The sequence below is a fragment of the Canis aureus genome, chromosome 6 (assembly GCF_053574225.1).
Source record: "Canis aureus isolate CA01 chromosome 6, VMU_Caureus_v.1.0, whole genome shotgun sequence".
NCBI lineage: Eukaryota > Metazoa > Chordata > Mammalia > Carnivora > Canidae > Canis > Canis aureus.
Genome location: NC_135616.1, coordinates 9,891,490 through 9,912,181, shown reverse-complemented (window position 1 = coordinate 9,912,181; position 20,692 = coordinate 9,891,490). Strand labels below are relative to the sequence as shown.

At 34.5% G+C, this 20,692-nt stretch overlaps 1 long non-coding RNA gene across 3 annotated transcripts in view; it reads left to right on the top strand.

Annotated features, from left to right (window-relative positions):
* Nucleotides 1-20,692, top strand: part of LOC144315488 (uncharacterized) — a 133,865-nt gene that overhangs the window by 86,063 nt on the left and 27,110 nt on the right. For 2 of the 3 annotated variants that reach the window (XR_013381188.1, XR_013381185.1), the window contains exon 3: nt 19,852-19,992. This is a non-coding gene — a long non-coding RNA (uncharacterized LOC144315488). Of the gene's footprint in view, nt 1-18,240; nt 18,381-19,851; nt 19,993-20,692 lie in introns of those variants that run through there. The other variant, XR_013381186.1, reaches the window with a different exon arrangement.

The following is a 20,692-nucleotide window of genomic DNA, read 5'->3' as shown; positions in this document are numbered from 1 at the left end:
TGTGCAGAAGCTTGTGGGGAAGCATTCAGTCTTGCTGATTTAAGTATATTAGCTCTTTTTCTTTACTGTTATAGATACTGTTTATAAAGTTTAGGAAGTTTCTTCCTCTCTTAGTTTGCTGAGAATATGTTGCATTATGAATATGTTGCATTTTGTGAAATGTTTTTCCTGTAGCAATTGCTATGATTATACAGTTTTTCTTCTTTAGCCTATTAATATGGTAGATTGCATTAATTAAATTTCAAATGTTGAACCAGGCTTACACATTCCACTTGATTGTAGTATTTAATTATTTTCATCCACTACTGAATTGAATATCTTACTGCAAGACAGTTATTGGTTAATAGTTTTCTTTTCTGAAATATTTTATTTATTTATTCATGAGAGACATACAGAGAGAGGCAGAGACATAGGCAGAGGGAGAAGCAAGCTTCATCCAGGGAGCCTGATATGGGACTCGATCCTGGATCCCAGGATCATGCCCTGGGCCAAAAGCAGGCACTAAACTGCTGAGCCACCCAGTGTCCCTGGTCAATAGTTTTCTTGCTTTGTGCTATCTTTATCTGATTTGGTGTCAGGGTAACACCGGCCTCAGAAAATGAGTTGTTAAGTGTTATGTCCTCATATGTTTTCTGTGATTCTGTCATTATGTAAATTTAACACTATTTTTTAGGTGAAATCCTCCAGAAAAACGACCTTTGCCAGGGATTTTCTTTTATGGAAGCTTTTAAATTACAAATTAAATTTATTTCATGGCTATAGAACTATTCAGATTATCTGTTTTTCTGATAATCTTTGTTGAATTATAATAGTCTGTGGTTTCAAGGAAATGGTCTATTTCTTCCATGTTGTCAAATTTATAAAAGCAACACTTTAAGTGCATTTAACTTGTATCTTTCTGTATGTATATATGCATTATGTTATATAGAGGTTTAATTTATAAAAATTGTACGGTTGCTCACATTTTTTTTATTATGCTCATTCCAGTCTATTCTTTGAGTATGCTCAAAAATATGGCTTCAAACTTCTATATAACACTACTTGGTGTCCATCTACCATATTTGATCTATGAACTTTAGGGATACACCCTAAATTGCCTGCAACTCTAAATTATCATGAATGGTTCAAAAAATATTGTGAACATATCCTCTTATGAATCCATGAGAAGATTTTTCAGAGTGCATTCTGTATAAAATATGTTCAGTTTTTTAAAAGATTTTACTTATTTATTTATTTAAGGGAGCCGGGGAGGAGTAGCGGGAAAGGGACAAGCAGACTCATCCTGAGCACAAAGTCAGTGGGTTGTGGGTGCCTGATCTCATGACCCCCTGAGATCAAAACCTGAGCTGAAATCAAGAGTAGGGTGCTTACCCAACTGAGCCACCCAAACACTCCAGAACATGTTCAGTTTTTAAAAATCTAATTATAGAGTCTCTGATGAGTTTAACTTATTTACATATAGCCTCATTACTTATAGTTTAGGAGTAATTTGTACATTTTAAATTCACACTTTTCATTTATTCTAGTTTTCTTGGATTTTTTTCTTGCCTGTTTTCCATTGGTCAATGTTCTTAACTTAAAACCCATATTCATATTTATTCACTTGTACTGATTACCTAAAATTTTCAGGGTCTATCTATAATACCTCTATAACATAACAGGTATATTAGCATGGCCTTCCTTAATCCCTGTAATTTTGAATATTTAAAAAACTCTGGATTAATATAATCTAATTTTAAAAAGCATAATTTATCAATGATAGATATGAATTTAAAAATTAATGCTGGGATGCCTGGGTGGCTCAGCAGTTGAGCATCTGCCTTTGGCTCAGGATGTGATCCTGGAGTCTGGGATGGAGTCCCACATAGGGCTCCCTGAGGGGAGCCTGCTTCTCCCTCTGCCTATATCTCTCTCTGCCTCTCTCTCTCTCTCTCTCTCTCTGCGTCTCTCATGAATAAATAAATAAAATCTTTAAAAAAAAAGAATTAATGCTATTACTATTTTTTAAAAGATTTAATTTGATTATTTGAAATTTAAAAAAAATTAATGTAATCTCTGTACCCAACATGGGGCTTAAAGATCAAGATTCACATGTTCTGGGCAGCCCGGGTGGCTAAGCGGTTTAGCACCGCCTTCAGCCCAGGGCGTGATCCTGGAGTCCCGGGATCGAGTCCCACGTCAGGCTCCCTGCATGGGGCCTGCTTCTCCCTCTGCCTGTGTCTGTGCCTCTCTCTCTCTCTGTGTCTCTCATTAATAAATAAATAAAATCTTTAAAAAAAAAAAAGAGATTCACATGTTCTACGGATTGAGCCAGCCAGGCACCCCTAAAAATTATTATTGTGATTACAAATGATTCTGACACAATTGTAGAGAAATAAAAATTGCAACAGAAAACAAATGTCTCAAATAAATATTGAGCCTTTCAATATTCTAGGTACTTTAATAATCCCAATAGTGATTTTATATTATTGAATTCTAAAAAGAGCAACTATCCTTTACTGGGGATTAGAGAATGAGGAGTAAATGTAGTTTTTAATCTTAATTTAAATGTCACTGCCTCAGCGATATTTTCCCTAACTATCCAGCCAACTCTGTCATGTTATGTCATATCACTGTATTTATTTCCATAGTACTTATCATTATTTAATTTTTTCCTGTTAAGTTATTTTTTTATGGATTGTCAGCCAGCACTAGAGTGAAAATATATGAAAGTAAAATTTGATAATGAGTGAAAGATTTATAAGTTAGAAACAAATGAATAAAATATAGAAAAATCAGAAATTCACCTATGGCACAATTGGTAGGGCATGAAGATAAATCCAAGAGGAGAAATATAAGTGGCCTAATGACACATGTAAAAGGTTTTTTTCTCTAGTTATAAACACATATAGATCCAAAGAATAAAACTTTTTAATTTTTACCTAACAAATTTGCAAATATTTAAAAGCTATAATACTGAAGTTTGGCCAGTTGGGAAAATGTAGCCTTCTCTACAATATTATTGAGTAACTTGTTTCAGTCTTTCTGGGAGAGAATTTATAGCCTTACATGCCAACAGAGCAGACTATGGTATCCCATTCAGGGTTCTACATTCATAGTGTCAACCCAAAAGCTTTATCCCTCAACAATCCCTAAACTACCAACAAAATAAGCCATCTCCAGTATTCTCAAGCTAACTCTAAGAACAATATCATGCCAGAAAATATGCTGACAAAGCTAATTCTATGCGTCTTTTGCTCTCCAATATTTTGAAACATCACAATTTAAAAATATCAATAGTTCAGGCATCAATAACAAGAAACCCTTGTTCACAACTGGGGTGCCTTCTCCTGTTTACAAAACCTGTACTTAGTAGTTAGTTTTCAATCATTGTTTCTGATGCTGTAGTTGTTGTTTCCTCCTTTAGTCTTCATATCAGCCCAGAAGTCATATGTTGGGGTATTAGACATCTTTTTCATACCTACAATACTCTTTCCTTCTTTTTTTACTTAGAATCATCCACCAATAACTAAAAAGAGCATTGTGGGTAGCATTTGTTCAGAGACTTTTCTGCATACTCGCCATGGACCACATTGTATATTAATGCTACCCTCTCTTTCTTTGCACTCAAATTTCTCTTATCTTAGGCAGTAAGTACTTTGATAAAGGGATTATCAGAACTATGAAAAAATCATGTATAAAAGGAAGAACTATTTTAATGATACGTTAATTTCTACAAAATAAGAAACCATGGTTATTAAACCACAGTATGTCATTCAAAGAAGTATGGTATAGTTTCTTACTGCCAAACTGATGTCAATATCGGCAAAATTTTGAAATTATAATTTTTAGAGCACAGTATCCTGTCTTTGAAGGAGTCACTCCTGACAGTTTGATATACCAAAACAACAAGAACACTGAGCTTTTAAGATGTCCTTCCTTGAGCCTGAGACCAGGAAACACAGCCCAAGATCATTTATATCATGTGTAATAGATGAGGCACTTGCATGGAGATAGCATTTGCTGTGATATCAGGAGTAGGCAGTTAATGGAGTATACTAGCCTAACAAATGTGCTCCAAGCAATACCTCGTAGAAAATGATTTGTGAATTATGCTTGACAGATGTAAGATGGTAGAAAGATATATTTATATTCAATAATTTAGGATTTTTCCCAAAAGAAGATGAGTAGATTCTGTTTCAGCTATGTATCCTTCTTAGTGGAATAGTTTAAGATAGGACACATGATCTGAACTTTTCTATCCATAAAAGGTCACCAAGAGTATAGAGGTGTCCTTTGACTGAATGTTTATCACATGGTGTCATTTGAAATGAGGATTTATGGACCACAATAGGCTATTAGTGTGAGATGTGCCATATTAAAATTGGCATTGAGTAAAAATTCTCACCTACCAGGTTGAAAGAATAAATACCATTTATTATTAATTTTAAATGATCTGAAAGAATATGAAGAAAATAAAATGCCAGCTAAACAAAATCCCTATTTGAGAATAGACTTGACCTAGGCACTAGTCATCCTCCACACTGTGTCTTAGGGATAACTCTCAATGACTGAGAATGTAACTTCATTCTTTTAGTTCTTCAGTTGAAGGAAAATGTGATCCCTCATTAGATAAGTATAGCACTTACCTTCTGTTATACAGATGTAACTAACTCTATAACTGTGGAATTGTGGCAACTGTAACCATGAAGTATAGGATGTTAGTTCAGAAGTTAGAGTGATATTCATCAGAAGATACGATTTGGAGACAGATGATGGAGTAGGAGGACCCAAAGCTCACCTTGTCCCATAGATACAACTAGATAACACTCACATCAGCATAAATAACCCAGAAAATGATCTGAAGACTGGCAGACCACTGACACATATGGGAAGGAAAAGTGATTTACTCATCTTAGAGCATGGCCTGGAAAGGCAGGGGTCACAGGAGAACCTTCTAGGAAAAGATATGCTGGTAGGTACAATTTTCTTTTCTTGCCCTCAGCATAAACACACTACCATCAGCAAGAGCCAGCCCAGGGTGGACACTTGCTACCTAAGCTACTACTTACACCAAGCCCTGCCCCCCTGTGCCTCATTAGATCACCCTTCCCAGTCACACTTCCCTCAATCCCTGAGCCGTATGCCCCTCCCCTAGAAGACCGGTGCAAACCTCACCAGCACTATCTCCTGATCCTATACCTTGGTGGAGCCTCAGCTCTGATAGTAGTAGCAGCAGATCAGATTTCACAAACAGATCAGCATACATCTTGTTAACATGTACCTCAACCAGCTAGGGTCCAAACACTGCCCATAAGAAGCAAAGAGAGCCATTGTAGATGACTGGACTGAAATGGAAAGAGGTCAGGACTCAATAGCAGGGTACTGGAAATACACAGTGAAGACACTCCTTGGAGCACAAGGCCCTGGGGAACAGGGAACACCACACTGCAGGACACTACAGGACCTCTTTTTTTTTTTTTTTTTTTTTTTTTTTACAAAGCCATTACCTTTAGGATCAGGAGATAAAGCTGACTTTCTTAACTCATAGAAACAGAAAAAGAAAGTTTGACAAAATAAAGAGACAGAGGAATATGTCCCAAATGAAAGAGTAGGACAAAACCATAGCAAGAGACCTAGCAAAACAGATATCATAATATGCTAGATAGAGAATTTAAAGTGACGGTCATAAAGATACTCACTGGCCTGAGAAAAGAGTAGAGGATATCAGTGAGACCCTTAGCAAAGATAAATAAGAATCAATCAGAGATGAACACAATAAATGAAATTGAAAATACACAGGATAGAATAAATAACAGACTAGAGGAAGTAGAGGAATCAATTAATGACCAGGAAGGCAGAGTAATGGAAAGTAATCAAACTGAACAAATGAGAGGGAAAAAAAAAAAAATTACACAAAATGAGAACAGACTCAGAGAATTCAGTGGCTCCATCACATGTAATAACATTCACATCGTAGGGATCCCAGAAAAAGAAGAGAGAAAAATGAGGCAGAAAATTTATTTGAAGAAATAATAATTTAAAAATTCTCTAATCTGCGAAGGAAACAGATATCCAGATCCAGAAGACAGAGATCCTCACGCCCCACCATGTAAAATCAACCAAGAAGGTCCACAGGAAGGCACATAGTAATTAAAATGGCAATAAAAATTGAAAAGCAGCAAGAGAATAGAAAAGCGTTACAAATAAGGGAAATCCCATAAAGATATCAGAGGACTTTTTTAACAGAAACCTTAAGGCCAGAAGGGAGTAGCATGATATTCAAGGTGCTGAAAGAGGAAAATCTGCAGCCAAGAATACTCTAGCCAGCAAGACTATCAGTCAGAATAGGAGAGATAGGGGCAGCCCCAGTGCCCCAGCGGTTTAATGCCACCTTCGGCCCAGGGCGTGATCCTGGAGACCTGGGATTGAGTCCCACGTCAGGCTTCCTGCATGAAGCCTGCTTCTCCCTTTGCCTGTGTATCTGCTTCTCTCTCTCTCTCTGTGTCTCTCATGAATAAATAAATAAAAATAAAATCTTAAAAAAAAAGAATAAGAGAGATAAAGAGTTTCTCAGTTTCTCAGACAAACAAAAACTAAGGGAGTTCATGGTCACTGAACTAACCCTACCAAAAATGTTAAAGGGGAGACTTTGAGTGGAAAAAAAAGACCATAACTGAGAGTATGGAAAGTAAAAGCACAAAAGCAGTAAAAATGAGTATTTCTGTAAAAATCACTCAGGGGATTCATAAACGAAAGAATATAAAATATGATACCATATACCAAAAATGGGGGCAAGAGAAGAGTAAATAATAGTTTCAAACGTAAGTGATCATCAACTTAGACTGCTATATGCAGAAGATGTTAGATACAAATATAACGGTAACCATAAATAAAAAGTCCAGTAACAGATATGCAAAAGATAAGGAGAACAGAACCCAAATATATCATTAAAGAGAGCCAACTAACCACGAAAAAAGAAATCAGAGAAAAACTAAGAAAACACACACACACACACAAATAACTAAATGTCAATAAATATATATCTATCAATAATTACTTTGAATGTAAATGGACTAAATGCTCTGATCAAAAAACAAAGAGTGACAGAGTGGATTAAAAAAAAAAAAAGGCCCATCTGTATGTTGCCTACAAGAGACTCATTACAGACTTAAAAAAAGTCACCTACAGATTGAAAGTGAGTAGCTGGAGAAACATCATGCAGAAGGAAGCCAAAAGAAATCTGGCATAGCACAACTTTTATTGGACAAAATATACTTCAAAGCAAAGCCTGTAACAATAGACAAAGGACACTACATAACAATAAAGGGGATAATCCAATAAGAAGATATAACAATTGTAAATTTTTATGCACCCCAAATGGGAGCAAATACATAAAACAGGTAATAATAAACATGAAGGAAATAATCGATTATAATATGATAACAGTAAGGGGCTTTAACACCTAATATCAAAGACAGATCATGCAAACAGAAAATCAACAAGGCAACAGCGGCTTTGAGTGACATTCTGGATGAGATGTATTTAACAGATATTTCAGAACATTCCATCTGAAAACAGCAGAATATATAGTCTTCTCAAGTGCACATGGAACATTCTCCAGAATAGATCACATATTAGCCCGCAAAACAAGTCTCAACATTCAAAAGAATCAAAGTCATATCAGGTATCTTTCAGACCACAACACTGAGAAACTAGAAATCAACCAGAAGAAAAAAATCTGGAAAGAGCACAAATACATGGAGGTTAAATAACACACTACTAAACAATGAAGGGGTCAACCAAGAAATTAAAGAATAAAAAAAATTACATGGAAACAAACAAAAATAAAAACACAATGTTCCAAAATTTGGGGATACAGCAAAAGCAGTTTTAAACAGGAAGTTTATAGCAATACAGGCCTACCTCAAGAAATAAAAAAAAATCTCAAATAAACAACCTAGCCTTCCTCCTAAAGGAGCTAGAAAAAAAAAAAAAAAAAAAAAAAAAAGAACACACAAAGCCCAACTCTGGCAGAGGGAAGGAAATAATAAAGATTAGAACAGAAATAAATGATATAGAAACTAAAAAGAAAACAATATAACATATCAATGAAACCAGGGGCTAGTTCTTTAAAAAGATAAAATAAAATTGATTAACCACTACCCAGATTCAAGCAAAAAGGAGAAAGGACTTAAATAAACAAAATCAAAAATGAAAGAAGAGAAATAGCAACCAACACCACAGAAAGAGAAACAATTATAAGAGTATTATAAAAAATTATAAGCCACCAATTGGACAACCTAGAAGAAATAGATAAATTCCTAGAAATATATAGCCTACCAAAACAGAAGCATGAAGAAATAGAAAATTTGAACAGACCAATTACCAGCAATGAAATTGAATCAGTCATAAAATAAACAAAGAAGAAAGCAAAAAAATTCTCAACAAAGTTCTAAAACCAAATGGCCTCACAGACAAATTCTACCAGATATTTACAGAAGAGTTAATAAGTATTCTTCTTAAAGTGTTCCAAAAAATAGAAGAGAAAGGAAAACTTCCAAATACATTCTATGAGGCCAGTACCATCCTGATACCAAAACCAGGTAAAGACACCATAAAAAAGAGTAAGAACTACAGGCCAGTATTTCTGATGAGCATAGATATAAAAACCCTCAATAAAATGTCAGCAAATGGAATCCAACAATACATTAAAAAAAAAAAAAAAAAAAAAAAACATTCACCAGAGGTGTCTGGGTGGCTCAGTCAGTTTAGGCATCTGACTCTTGATTTTGGTTCAGGTCATAATTTTAGGGTCATGAGATCAAGCCCTGTGTTGGGCTCTGCACTCAATGGGGAATCTACTTGGGATTATTTCTCTTTCCCTCAGTCCCTCTGCCTGCTCATGCATTCATTCTCTCTCTCCCCCTCCCTCCCTCTTTCTCTCTCTCTCTAATAAATGAATAAGTAAGTAAATCTTTTTAAAAAATCATTCATCAGGATCAAGTGGGATTTATTCCAGAGACACAATGGTGGTTTGATATTCACAAATCAATGTGATACATTATATGATTATTTCAATAGATGCAGAAAAAGCATTTGACAAGATACAACATTCATTCATGATAAAAAACTCTCAACAAAACAGGTTAGAGGGAACATACCTCAACATAATAAAAGGCTTAGATGAAAAATCCACAGCTAATATCATTCTAAATGAGATTTTCCCCTAAGGTCATGAACAAGACAAGGATATCCATTCTCACAACTTTTATACAACATAATACTGGAAGTCGTAGCCACAGCAATCAGACAACAAAAAGAAAGAAAAAACACATCCAAATTGGTAAGGACGAAGTAAAACTTTCACTATTTACATATGACATATTATATATAGAAAATCCAAAAGACCCCACCAAAAATCTACTAGAACTGATAAATGAATTCAGTAAAGTTGCCGGATACAAAATCAATGTGCAGAAATTTGTTGCATTTCTTTACACTAATATGAAGTAGCAGAAACTGAAACCAAGAAAACAATCCCGTTTACAGTTGCACCAAAAACAGTAGAATACCTAGGAATAAACTTAACTAAAAAGATGAAAGACCTGTATTCTGAAAACTATAAAACAGTGTTGAAAGAAATAGAAGATGACATAAAATTTTGGAAAAAACATTTTATGTTTATGGATTGGAAGAACAAAAATATTGTTAAAATGTCTGTATTACCCAAAGCAATCTACAGGTTTAATGCAATCCCTATCAAAATACCAACAGTATTTTTCACAGAACTAGACTAAACTATCCTAAAATTTGTATGGAACCACAAAAGACCCTGAATAGCCAAAGCAATCTTGAAAAAGGAATGCAAAACTGGAGGCATCACAATTCTGGGCTTCAGGTTTATTACAAAGCTATAGTCATCTAAATAGTACGATACTGGCACACAAATGGACATGTAGATAATGGAACAGAATAGAAAACCCAGAAATAAACCCACAATTATATAATCAATTAATCTTTGACAAAGGAAGAAAATCTACACAATGGAAAAAAACACAGTCTCTTCAACAAATTGTGCTGGTAAAACTTCAGCTACATGCAAAAGAATGAAACTGGACCACTTTTGTACACTACACACAAAAATACACTCAAAATGGATTAAAGATCTAAAATGTGAGACCTAAAATCATGAAAATACTAGAATAGAACACAGGCAGTAATTTCTGACATTGTTTGTAGCAACATTTTTTTCTAGATGTCTCTTGAGGCAAGGGAAATAATAGCAATAATAAACTATTGGACTACATCAAAATAAAAAGGTTTTGTGTGGGAAAAGAAACAATCAAAAGAATGGAAGAAGATATTTGGAAATGTCCTAATAAAGGGTTATTATCAAAAATATGTAAAAAAAAAACTGATACAACTGAACCCTCCAAAACCAAATAACCCAATTATAAATGAGAAGACATGACTAGACATTTCTCCAAAGCTGACATACAGATGGTCAACAGAAATATGAAAAGATGTTCATCATTACTGACCATTAGGGAAATGCAAATCAAAACTACAATGAGGTATAGGTTCACTCATGTCAGAATGGCTAAAATCAAAACCATATGAAACAACAAATGTTGGTAAGCCTGTGGAGGAAATGGAAGATTTTTGCACTATTTATGGGAATGCAAACTGGTGCAACCACTGTGGAAAACAATATTGAGTATCCTCAAAAGGTTAAAAATTGAACTACCTTACAATCCAGTAATCAACCTGGGTGATACAAAAACGCTAAATCAAAGGGATACATGTGCCCCTATTTTTTATAGCAGCAGTATTTACAATAGCCAAATTATGGAAGCAGCCTGTGTCTATTGATAGATGAATGGATAAAGAAGATTTGTGTGGAATATTATTGAGTCCTAAAAATGAAGGAAATCTTTGTCACTTGCAACAACATGGATGGTCTAGAGATTATAATATTAAGTAAAATAAGTCAGTCAGACAAATATTCTATTATTTCCCTCATAGTTAACAACATATATGAGCAAAGGGGGATAAAAAGACAGAGAGGGACAGAGAGAGAAACCAAAAAACTTAACTATAGAGAACAAACTAATGGTTACCAGAGGAGAGGTAAGTAAAAGATGGGTGAAATATGTGATGGGGATTAAGAGTACACTTAGCATGACCAGCACTGAGCAATGTATAGAATTGTTGAATCACTAAATTGTACCACTGAAGCTAATATAACACTGAATGTTAACTATACTTGAATTAAATTTTTAAAAATGACTAGCACATGATTAAATTAAAAATAAACTCAAGTAATATCCAAGCATCTTTAAAATAGACATTAATTAAAATTCTTCATAGTTTTCCAAATGGCCATGAGCCAATGCCAAGAGGCCATTGGCAACCAGGGATGCTGTTTAAAGCTCTGAATTAGGGCAGCCCTGGTGGTGCAGCGGTTTAGCGCCGCCTGCAGCCCAGGGTGTGATCCTGGAGACCCTGCATCGAGTCCCATGTCAGGCTCTCTGTATGATGCCTGCTTCTCCCTCTGCCTGTGTCTCTGCCTCTCTCTCTGTCTCTATGAATAAATAAATGAGATTTTAAAAAATAATAATAAAGCTCTGAATTACAGATTATAAAGGATTATCTCAAAGTTTTAGCATGCATTTTTATAGTCTGCTTGCATGCACATGGTAAATGGTTAGTGGAAACCTACTATATGTTTATCTGGTAAAAATCACCCATGTTGTGTGCTTTGTACTTGAAGGTAGAAAATGATTAATTTAAAATTTCATCAAATTATACCACTATAATAAGTTAAACCTCTTAGTTTTGTTATGGTATTTTATGCTTAAGTAAGGTTTGTGTGAGGAAAATTTTCAAATGCTGACTACATATCCATAAGTTCCTATTTATCATAAAATAAACTTCCATTTAAATGGACTGGGATTGTTTTTCCTGGGAATACCATTATAAATTCAGATTCAACTATATTTTTATGCTTTGAAAAATAAAAGATATTTGTTTAATATTTTGCTAAAATGATAGTAAAACTAGGAAATTTCTAAAATGTTCAAGCAAGGGCACCCTTTTAATTTTCTGAAGGAAGATAAATATTACTTTGTTGCTGAATTTATTCTTGCAATATTTACGTTCCAGGTAACCAACTAATCTTGACAGTCATTAAGTTCATCCAAGGTGCAAAATATTTAATATAAATATTTAATATAAACCAGAAAATAATGTTTAGCTTTATACAGACCAGGAAATGTTGATGAGGTTAAATGTCATGAGACAAAATATGCTGACGTTATGAAGACACTACTTCAAATTTCCAGATCCTATTCCCATTTCCATCATGGGACAAGTGAAATAAAATTGTTTATTTACCTTTTCTATCCACAATATCTAATTATACAAAAAAATGGAAATTAAATTAATTGTACAAAAAAACCAACTTAAATGTTGAAAACAGTTGTTTAAACTCAGATGCAACATTAAAATGTCTAATTTGGCAGTTCTAGTCAACATTATGCTGAAATTCCTAACAAACAGTAAGAAAATCAGCAAAATTAAATGCATATACACTGAAGTGAAGGAAATAAAATTGTTATTATGTTCAGATAATGGACTATATAGAAACTCTTCTCAAGTTTCTATATACAGATAATTAGAATCACTAAGAGATTCTACAGTAAGCTGCTGCATAGAAGAGGAATATAAATCAGTCAATTGTACTTCCATGCATGCAAACAAAAAATATTTAAATAAAACTTGAAAATTGAAAGCAATTATAATAGCATCAAAACTATAAATATTTGAGGATAAATCTAATGATGAAAGGGCAAGGACAACATGTAGATTGTTATAGAACTTTAATAAAAGATATTATAGATCAATATTCCATTTCATTGAGAATACTTAATATAGTAAACATGCTACTATTCTTCATGCTGAGCTTAAGGAAGATCTTAGAATTCATTGTAACTTCAAATAATATCCCCAAAAGTTATTTAACTTAAAAAGTTGATTCCAAATCATATAGGAAAGAGTAAAGCCCCAAGCTCCATTGAAAGAACGACAATTAGATTGACAACAGCAACAATGGAGGGAAAATATTATGAAATACTATCTTCAGTATGCTAAGAAAAAATATCTGTCAATTTAGAATTCAATAACAAGCAAATACATCTTTCCATAATGAGAGCAAAAATAAAGGCATTTCAAACAAGCAAAAACTGAGCAGATCCTCCAGAAAGAAAATGCTAGAGGATATTCTTTAAACAGAACAATTAGAATTCCCAAAGGAACAGCCAAGATATAAGAAATGATGAGACTTGCACAGTGAAACTACAAAACATTGTTGAAAGGGATTTAAAAGTCAAAAAAGATCCATTGTATGAATTGAAAGACTTAGTATTGTTAAAATGGCAATATTCTTCAAGTTAATCTACAGATTCAATGCCATTATTATCAAAATTTCAACTTCCTTGGCCAGCCCTGGTGGCTCAGCAGTTTAGCATCGCCTTTGGCCCAGGGCCTGATCCTGGAGACTGGGGATCAAGTCCCACATCAGGCTCCCTGCATGGAGCATGCTTCTCCCTCTGCCTGTGTCTCTGCCTCTCTCTCTCTCTCTCTCTGTGTCTCTCATAAATAAATAAATAAAATCTTTTTTAAAAATGTCAACTTCCTTAATTATAAAAATGACAAATAGATCCTAAAATCCATATGGAAATCAGAGAAACCAGTATAGGAAAATAATCTTGCAAAAGAAGAACAAGGTTAGAGGACTCAGACTTTCTGAAATTGAAGTCCACTAAAAACAGTCACCAAAATAATGTGGTACTGGTACAAATATAGACATGTAGATTAATGGAATAGAGCAGTCTAGAGATGAACTAAAACATCCATAGTCCATTGCGACAAGGGTGCCAAGACCATTCAAGGAGGGAAGACTACTCTTTTCAATAAATGGTGCTGGGATAACTGGATGGATACATATAAAAGATTGAAGTTCAACCCTCTACTTCACACCATAAACAAATTAATTAAAAAATATCTTAAAAATTAAATGTAAGACATAAAAATATAAAATCTGTAAGAAAATAAAGATGTAAATCATCATACTTGGCATTAGGCAATAGTTTCTTAAATATGATACCATACTGAAAACACAAGCCATCAAAAAAGGAATAAATAGAACCTCATCAAAATTAACAACTTTTGTGACTCAAAGAACACTATTAGGAAACATAAAAAAAAAACAACCACAGGGTGGAGTAAAATTTGCCTATCATTATATCTGATAAGATATAGTATCCAAAATGCATGAAGACCTTCTTATATCCCAATAATAAAATGGCAGATAATCCAATTTAAAAATAGACAAAATATTTGAACAGACATTTCTCCAAGATAGATATAAATGGCCAACAAGTGCATAAAAAGATGTTCAACATCATTAGTCATCAGGCATATGCAAATTGAAACCAAAATGAGATACTACTTCATACTCGCTAGGACTTCTATAATCAGAAAGAAAAAACCAAACAGAAAACAACAAGTGTAGATCAGGATGTGGAGAAAATGGAACCTTCACAGATTGCTGGTAGAAATCCAAAATAGAGTAGACTCTGTAAAAATTGATTTGGCATTCACAACAGCATTATTCAAGTGACCAGAGGTTGGGCCAGCCCCGGTGGCCAGTGGTTTAACACCGCCTTCAGCCCGGGGTGTGATCCTGGAGACCTGGGTTCAAGTCCCACATCAGGCTCCCTGCATGGAGCCTGCTTCTCCCTCTGCCTGTGTCTCTGCCTCTCTCTCTCTCTTTCTCTCTCTGTGTCTCTCATGAACAAATAAATGAAATCTTTAATAAAAAGAGAGAGAGAGAGAGAGAGAGAGACCAGAGGGTGGAAGTAATAAGCAAAGTGCTCATCAAGTGATGAACAGAAAAACCAAAAACAAAAAAACAAAAAACAAAAAACCCACCAAATGAGATATATGGCTACAATGAAATGTTTTTCAGTCATAGAAAGGAGGGAGGTACTAATATTACAACATGGTGGAAACTTGAAACATTATGCTAAGTGAAAGAAGCCAAACATAAAAGGCCACATATTCTATGATTTATAAACATAAATCTCTACAAGAGACAGAGAGTAGATTAGAGGTTGTCAGAACCTTGGGAGAGTGGGACAGGGAGTGACTAGTAACTCACATGGGCTTTGTTTTGCCGGGGGTGGGGGTGATAACTGTATTTTAAGATATTGGTGACAGTTGCACAACACTGTGAATATATTAAAAGCCATTGAACTGTACATTTTATAATGGTGAATTTCATCATACGTAGATTATATCATAATAAAAAAACTGATGAGAAAAAATATTGGTAAAAACATCAGTTAATGTAACAGTCAACTGTATTTTTTCTAACTTCTTAAAGGAAATATAACAATACTTATTTTTTGGTAGGAAAATAAGCCAGATCTAAAATATAAGAAAGTATTAGCATAATGCCACAAATGGAATGTTTGTGTTCCCTCCAAATTCACATGTTGAAGTTCTAATTCCTACTTTGATGGCATTTAGAAATAAGGCCTTTGGGAGGCAATTAGATTTAGATAAGGTCATGAGGATAGAGTCTCATGATGGGATTAATGCCCTTAAAATAATATGAAGAGACCAGAGCCCTCTCTCCCTTCCATGTGAGACAGAACAAGAAGGTGGCCATCTGCAAACCAGGAAGAGAGTCCTCACCAGGTACTAAATCTTCTTGCACTTTATCTTGGGCTTTTAGTTTCTAGAACTATGAGAAATAAATGTCTGCTGCTTAAGCCACTGAGTTTATGCTATTTTGTTATAGCAGCCTGAACTGACTAGAAAACATATAAAGCTGGAAGGGACAATCAGAGTTAAAGTGTGGTAACATCTTTGCATTGCTTGGGACAAACAAAGTGGTTGGTTATTTTAAAAATCTGTTAGGTTTGCATATATGTCAAAATATCTAGGCTATACATTAAAAGAAAATCATAAAGTCTATATAAGTCTTTGGAAACATAATTTCAAAATCATAGAGCAAAAAGTGTAATTTAAAAAAGAAAACTCCACTATTTAATAAAAATGCAAATAGGTACCAAATCATCAGAAAAAGTAGGACAAAAAAATTCATTAAAATATATTTCACATGTGTGGGAAGGATATGAACTATATGATCAAAGGGAAGACTGTATGTAGCATGTTATATTTTCTTAAGATAGTTACAGTAGCAGTTTTGGTCTGATGTGCTCTTCAGAACTTTGGCAATCCTTTACCAAGAAGTAGAATCCATTCCCATTTCTTTCAAAATCCGGTGAGCTTACATGAGTACTATGACAAATAGAATGTGGTGGATACGATATTGCGTGGCTTTTAATGCTGAATCCTAGAAAGTGACACAGCTTTCATCTGGCTTCCTATCTAGACACTCACCCTTAGAACTGATACCATATCTTTGGGAAATCAGATTAGATGGAGATGCTGTGTGTGTGTAGTATGGCTGACATTTCCAGGTAAGGCTCAGCCTACAGCCAGTATCAAGAACCAGACGTGTGAGTAAATGAGGATTCCAGGCCTTAACCCTTGAACGGTCCCAGTAGATACCAAAGTGGGAGAGATACACTGTCCTTAATGAGGTTTGCCAAAGTTACAAGTTCATAAGCAAAATAAATGCTGTCATAAGCAAAATAAATGTCATAGCTTCCCTCAAACCTGTAAGTTTCAGGTAGATTGTTATGAAGTATATTCAACCCAAACCATTAAACTCTTTCGTATAACAGCCCCTAATTTTGGGATAGCTGTTTTCTGTTATACAGAAGAAAATATTAGGCTTCCTTTCAAATGGCTTTATTTATTAATGCAGTGGACTTAGTTAGCAATGCAGTGGGGTTCTCAACTTTCTGGAATCTATGACTTGCTTTTAAATCCTAGATATGTTGGCAGGCACTTGAAAAAGTTATATGATTTAAAACAATATGAAACATATCAGCAACAACCAATGCCTGGTTATTAATGAGAATCACAATATCTCACAAAATTTCTAGAAATCCACAGCTACACTATCCACTTGGTCCTCCCTCAAGGCTGATCTGTTTTTGTAGAACTCCTTATTGACAGAGAAATGAGTAAATATACTTATGGCATCAGTAAATCCATAAGCTTCCTTGGTATTGGTTCTTGTTTCTCTTTCCCCTGCAGCCAATTGTACCCTCCTCTGAAGCCAGTGGTATAATGTGCCTAGCTCAATGTTCCTTTTGACAACTGGTACAAGAATAACCCAACTCATTAATTGAGAGTTGGTGTCACAATTGGGGTATCACCCACTATGCTGATGAGAAATAGCATCAATTATTATCTCTACAAGGGTTGGAAACATAGGAAATGGATGTTTCTATAGTATTCCAAACTTTCTAAGGAAATGCTTCAGCCTTACAAGATAACGAAATAAGGTGGCGTGGCAAAAATTGGAAAAATTACTTGCAGTTGTATAATTTTAGAAGAATTTACTACTATAGAAAGGCTTCTATTGATATTAAAGAGATGGATTTTTAGAAGAACAGTTTCCTTGGACTAAAGAAAATGTCACTGCTGTTTACTCTCTATGCATCTTCTTTTTCAGGCTGCAGATAGTAAACAGGTACAACTTATCATCTCCCTTAAACCTGCTTAAAAATTAAAACTGCAAAGAAACCCTGAGAGGAGCACAGGAAAATTAGTGGAGAGAATGAAGCAGGATTTTGTTATGAATTTACATTCTTCTGGCTTTCTAAGAAGACCCAGTTCATCAGAGCTTGAACTTGTCTAGATGATATATAAAAAGCTAACTATTGCTAAGAAGCACATTTTGCACAGGCTATCTTATTTAAAATAGGACATGTTTCTGGCTACTTATTTCACATATGGTTTTTAGGCACATATGCTCCTAGGAGCTGCATATAAGAATATATTATGATTTAAACATACATATAGATATCAGTATGGAATAGATATTATATATATATATATATATATTACACACATATATAATCTATCTATACCATAATATGTAAATATATAATACAGATATGCATAACATCAACAAAATTTCTATCTTTTTGGTGTTCCTAGTCTATGTGGAGAGAAGCCCACATCCTTGGAAGTGATGATCTAGTCTCTTAGAATTACTGAATTCCATTTTCTGGCTCACTCTATGGCCACCCATTATTGGTGGAGTTCTAAGATCTCTGGAAAAAGCCAAACTAAGAAGCATCCAGGCTCCATGCACTTCACACTGCATCAACTGTTACTGGGATTGCCAAGAAAATCTGAGAGTTTAAGATATACTAGAACTTTTTAATATCATGGAGGGATAAATTAAGGTTAGTAAGTAAGGGAAAACTTAAAACAGAGGCATCAGGATTGTGCCAATTTTCATAGCTACTGTAATGGGGGGACCAAGGAGGAGTTCAGGAGCTTATATTTGATTCTATAGTTTCCCTCAATATCCTAAATATTTAGAGTATTTCTTGAGATATGAGAAGAGAAAATATAAATCATATTTCGTGATTACTGTAGGGGGGAAATGAGAACTTTTAGGGTTTTTTATACAGCAAAGCTAAATTAACTTCAAAACTGAATTACTTCATAACTTTAAAAACTTAAATTTGGCAGGATGTAATATGATAGTCTTAGCATGCCCATTTTCCTTTTTGGTCCCTGTTTTCTATGATATTGCAGGCATTTGTATTTCTGTGATAAAGTATTATGTGATTTCCTAAAATATGATTTCATATGGAGACCAACTGTTTTTGGGTGCTTCTGTAACTTCAAATACTACAGGATCATGAAATGAAACTTATACAATTCAATCTGCTACTTTTATTACTATACTTAGTATGCTAAATATAGAAATAAATATTACCCAGAAAATGGTTTAACTTTAGTAATTTAATTACATTTATGCAAGTAAGTATGTATATTATGTATGCAATATATGTAATCTCTATACCACATGTGGGGCTTGCACTCATGACCCAGAAATCAAGCATCACATATTTTCTTGAATGAGCCAGTCAGTTTCCCCTAATTTAATTAATTTTAAAGATGAAATTTTATTCTTTATCATAAGTTACTTGTATTCCTGGAATATAGAATTTCTTAGTTTTTGCTAGTTTCACAAGGTTAGTAAAAACTTAAAGTCTACTATTGTTTTTGTAAAACAAAGAAAGTGACTTTTGGGCTCAAAGGTTTTTCATTTATCCTGTTTTGTTATCTTTTCACTTCGGACCATCCCATCGTGTGCTGTTGTTAAACTGATTTAAACTTGGAAATGTAAGCATTTAAAAATATTTTTCTATGCTATAATACAGGTAAGCACAGAGGATAACAAAGCACAGAAGGGTGACATTATAAGGGCCTGGTTTTAGGATAGTGAGGTATAGGATTTTTATGTGGAAGTTACCCTTGAGTAGGAGTAGTCATGTGTGAAGGGGAAGAACATTTCGGGAAGAGAACAAGAACAAAAGCAAAGAGGAAAAGAGAATATGTTTGTGCAATTGCTAATAATCATGTACTCACTTATGGTGAGAGCAAAGGGTACATGTGAAGTGGCTGGAATGGCAGCCGGGATTGAGAGGCCATGTTTGCTGTGCTGTGCTAAAACACACAGACAGAAAGTCATGGTTCCAGGAAATCATGGTTTCCTATGAAGAAGGACGGCATGGTCAATTTTTAATGGCACGAATGGGTAGGTTATTTTTTAAGGTATCAAAAAATAAATATGTTTTGGGATGAAGAGAAATGAGTTACATTTTTGATATGTTGAATTATAAGTGTTGTTATGGTACCCAGCTAAAGTTATCAACAAGAAGCCTAAAGATACGATTGTGGATATCAAGAGAAAGCTCCATGCTGGAAATAATTGCTTTGGGATTCATCGACATGTGCTAAAAGTGGAGAATGTTCATTAACACAGATTATACCACATGAAAAGTGAGTAAGAGGACCAAATCATATCTTGAAAAAATATTATCTTTCCTAAGTTTATTTCTGACATTGTTTCATTGTGCTTCTGTACATTCACAAATGTGGAAAAGATTTCAGAATGTGTAAATTGTCAATTAAGCAAGATGTTTATAAATTACATAAACTCCTCAGGGGCAAAATTTTGCATCTGTTTTACTCATTGCTATGTTATCAGCACCATGAAGAGTACCTAGCATTTAATAGGTTATCAGTGACCTATTACAATATTTATTAGTTAAAAAATTAAAAAAGAAATTAATACCGAAGAGGAAGATGGTGGAGTAGGTAAATCCTGAGCTCAGATTCTCCCAAAGACAAACTGAGAAAATAACATGTAATGTAACTCACTCTGATAATGACCTGAGTTTGGCTGAGCAGATCTTCCACAGCTAGAGGCATAAAAGAGAAGACCCATCAAGAAAGGCATGAAGGGAAGAAACAGGGTAGGAAACCAAACACCTCGCATACAGTGATGCATAAGTGGGAGAGATATTACAAGTGTGGAGGTCCTCCCTGAGGAGCAAGGGATCAAATCTCACACTGGGTACCCCTGTCTCTGAGGATTAGGCACTGGGAGAATAAGCTCTCATAACACCTGGCTTTGAAAATTAGTAGGGCTAGATCTGGGAACTTTGAATACGAGTGGGCTTAACTCTGGGAGAGTGGA